At 45.5% G+C, this 4,129-nt stretch overlaps 1 pseudogene; it reads right to left on the bottom strand.

Annotated features, from left to right (window-relative positions):
- Positions 1–1,570: 1,570 nt before the first annotated feature.
- On the bottom strand, positions 1,571–3,120 carry LOC138172166 (alpha-enolase pseudogene; annotated as a pseudogene).
- Between the last annotated feature and the right edge of the window lie 1,009 nt (positions 3,121–4,129).

Below are 4,129 nucleotides of genomic sequence, written 5' to 3'. Positions count from 1 at the left end.
GTTCCAAATTGCTTTCTAGAATGGTTGAATCAGTTCACAATTTCACCATTAGTATTTCAATTTCGCCACATTTTCTCCAACATTTATCATTTTCCTTTTCTTTAATATCAGCCAGTCTGAGAGGTGTGAAGTGGGAGGTCAGAGTTGTTTTTAATTTGCATTTCTCTAAGCAATGGTGATTTAGAACATTTTTCATATGACTATAGATAGCTTTAATTTCTTCATCTGAAAACTGCCCATTCATGTCCTTTATCAATTGGAGAATGACTTATAAAAATCTAATGTTAATTGTTTAAGGAAGCAAGCAAAGGATTCAAGAAGCTGCAGCTGGGCAAGCTTTCCATCCACTCAAACTCTGCTGTTTGCCTCAGTTTCCTCAAATGTAAAATGGGGATAATAATGGCATCTACCCTCTAAGGTGGTTGTGAGGATTAAACAAGATAATTGTAATGTTCTTAACACAGTGCCTAACACATAGAAAGCACTATGTAAACATTAACTATTGTTATTATTATCATAGTTTAGAAGAGCAAGTAGGAGACTCTTGCAATGTTCAGGAAAGAAACACCTGGACATTGTAGACCACTCCCTCTGAAGGCTAACCTGGAAGTTACAGGTGCTGTTCCATAGCGGAAGTACGCTTTGGTTTTGTTGACCTCAGCCTCCCACTTTGACTTCTACAGATGCTGCCCTGGCAGGACTAGCAAACATGTAGCTGGGCTGAAGGCCTTGACCACTGGATAAATGGAAGTTGGTTTCCATTCTCCCTCCCACTCCCCAGTACTTGCCAACCTTCCACCTTTGTGGGAGTTGGGTATGGAGAAGAGGATGGCTATTAGGTCTCAGGGAGGGACACAAGGCAGCCTAGTTTAGAACTATCAATGAATGTGGAACCCTAGCAATGGCACAGGGTCATCTATGTGACTTTGGACAAGTCACTGAACATCTCTGGGCCTCAGTTTCCTTATCTGTAAAATGAGAGGACTAGATGGCCTCTGACATCCTTTATAGCTATAAATCTACAACTCTGTGGTCCTAAATAGAAGCTATTTGTGCCAAGAACTCAGTGAAAGTTGGTATTGATGGCTCAGCACATTCTTCATGCAAGTATTGAGTTAATTGATTGCAATGCCCTCTGCAACATAAGCTGATTTTCTCCCATTGAACATACTTCATGTTCAGGATCTGGCCTGGTTGTGTTGCTGGAGATCAGACATTGTGTCTGAGAGTCCAAAGAATATTGGGAAATGGCTACAATTCCAGGTGTTTCTATTTACTCTTGGTTGGGTTTCAGTTTTATCCCTTTCCCAAAGTTCTCTTGGTAGGCCAAGATGGTGGAATGTTGACCTTGAAGTCAGAAGATCTGGGTTCGAATCCCAGCTCTTCTGCTTACTACCCGTCTGACCCTGAACACCAAACCCTCTTCCTCTCTGTGGGTCTCAGCTTCTTCCTCTGTAAAAGGAGGGGGCCAGAATAGAAGGTTTCCTAGATTCCTTCCATCTCTAGATCCTGTGAACTTGAGATGGAAGTTATTGCTCAAAAGTACTTGTGGTACTTTTAGGGCCTGACATTTTTTTTTTTGGGTTACTGAATACTTTTATTCTGCACATAGAAGCCACTAAGGACCTGGCCTGGGGGCTCATTGGGGCTGCATCACAAGTGTATGGCTTCACACATCAACACCAGGGTTGGAGGTGAGAACAGGTCACTCTATCCCAGTCACAGGATGACAAGGGTCTGCTGACAGAGAGCCTGATGATCAGGAAGTCTCTGGTGTAAGATAGTTCTAACGAAGCAGTGAGAACATCACAGAAAGGTGGAGGGGGGAGGAAGTTAAGCAGCAGAGGCCCCTGCCCCCAAAACAAAACTGATCTAGTACTGGTGCTGCCCATTCTTAGGACAGGAGCTGACTTCTACAGAGGTGCCTGGCGCATGCGAGCTCTTGGGCCTCCTGGCCACAGAGCTTACTTGGCCTGAGGGTTTCTGAAGTTCCGTCCAGCATATTTAGCCTTGCTGCCCAGCTCTTCCTCAATTCTGAGAAGCTGGTTATACTTGGCCAGACGCTCAGATAGGCAGGGGGCACCAGTCTTGATCTGCCCAGTGCAGAGACCCACCACCAGGTCTGCAATGAAGGTATCTTCAGTCTCCCCAGAATGGTGGGAAACCATTACTCCCCACCAATTGGACTGGGCCATCTTGCACGCCTGGAGAGATTCGGTCACAGAGCCAATCTGGTTCACTTTGAGTAGGAGGCAGTTGCAGGCTTTCTCATTCACAGCCTTTTCAATGCGCTTGGGATTGATCACTGTGAGGTCATCCCCCACCACCTGGATGCCTGCAGTAGCCTTACTAATAGCATTCTTTAGCAGGTCCAGAGCTTCTTTATTCTCCAGGATGTTCGGAGCGAAGCCGCCCTCATCCCCCACATTGGTGGCATCCTGTCCATATTTCTGCTTAATCACACTCTTCAGGTTGTGATAGACCTCAGCTCCAATGCTCATGGCCTCCTTAAAGGTTGCTGCTCCAACAGGGAGGATCATGAACTCCTGCATAGCCAGCTTGTTACCAGCATGGGAGCCACCATTGATCACGTTGAAGGCTGCAACTGGCAGGATGACTTCATCATTGCCTGCAAGGTCAGCAATGTGGCGGTACAGGGAGACACCTTTCTCAGCAGCTCCGGCCTTACAAACAGCCAGAGACACTCCCAATATGGCATTTGCACCAAATTTAGATTTATTCTCAGTGCCATCCCTCTCTATCATTAATTTGTCAATCTTCTCCTGCTCCACAACATTCAGTTTCTTGCTAATCAGGGTCGGGGAAATAGTTTTATTGATGTGCTCAACCGCTTTCGAGACACCTTTCCCCATGTAGCGGGTCTTATCATTGTCTCGCAGCTCCAGGGCTTCATGGATACCAGTAGAAGCACCGCTGGGCACAGCAGCTCGAAACTGACCTTTTTCAGTGTAGAGATCAACTTCAACAGTGGGGTTTCCATGAGAGTTGAAGATCTCTCTTGCATGGATCTTGTAAATAGACATGTTGAGTTTCTGGTTAGGGGTTCCTCCACTGGGCTCAGAGAACAGAGACCGAGGGACCAAGCTACACCAAGAGGGAGCGTTCGGGCCTGACATTTAATAAGGGATTAATACATGCTTGTTGACTGTCCAGCTGATTGACTTAGGGGTCCCCTAGAAAAGAGTATGGAAAGTAACTTTCTATTAGTGGATAAGAGAGGGGTTGATAATTCTGCTTGGGAGCCAGGAATGAACATTTTCAACATCTCTGGGAACATGGATATGTTCTCTCATGGGCAGCCTGATAATGGGTCATCCACAATCTGATAGGCACTCATCCTGGGAACATGCTGGCTTTGGGCAGAGGTAAAGAGGGAAGCCCCCTGTGGGATCTGGAAAATACTAGAAGTTAATCACTTTTCTGGCCCCTGGCTTTTGGAGCATCTGAAATTCTCACAGTTGAGTTGGGTTAAAGCACTGTATCTTTAGGAGTCCTCTGTTAAAAGGCAGATACTCCATGGGAAGAGGTTATTCTAGAAGGTGTAGAAAGGCTCTGGACTCCTCCAGAACAAGACTGGACTCATTTCCCCTTTAGAATTCTAGGATATTTCTGAGGGATTGGGGGATGTCTTCTCTAATTCTATCATTCAAAGCCCCATTCTGGTAAGCTCCCCCCACTCAGTCATCTATTCCATTTAGCCAATTCATATCAGTTAGCTTTTACAAAAGGGAATCTATTGAGAAGTTGCACAAAGAGCAGAAGCTAGAAACCTTTCCCTCTAATCCCTAGGGCCATGATCTCCCATACTGTACTTCAGTCCCTAAGGTAAGTGAGCCCAGACTGAATGTAGTGTCTACATGGCATTTACTCCACAAGTCTCAATTCTAAAAGCTGCATCTCTGATGGATGGATGAGTACATCTCTGCTACTACTGGGCAGGGTCAAGCAGGTCACTCAGAATTTTGTTCCTGATGATCTGGCTTCCAGGAAATCCTGGCATAGAATCCAGCTCATAGACTTCTGGTGACTCATTCCCCTGACCTTTTGAACATAAATTTATAGCCATCTCCAATCTGTTTCACCTAAAAGAAGGAAAGAATAGACACAA

The sequence above is a fragment of the Petaurus breviceps genome, unplaced genomic scaffold (genome assembly GCF_028583685.1).
Source record: "Petaurus breviceps papuanus isolate PSGF00001 unplaced genomic scaffold, PetGlider_PUasm1.0 490, whole genome shotgun sequence".
Classification (NCBI taxonomy): domain Eukaryota; kingdom Metazoa; phylum Chordata; class Mammalia; order Diprotodontia; family Petauridae; genus Petaurus; species Petaurus breviceps.
This window is presented reverse-complemented; position numbering and strand designations above follow the sequence as displayed.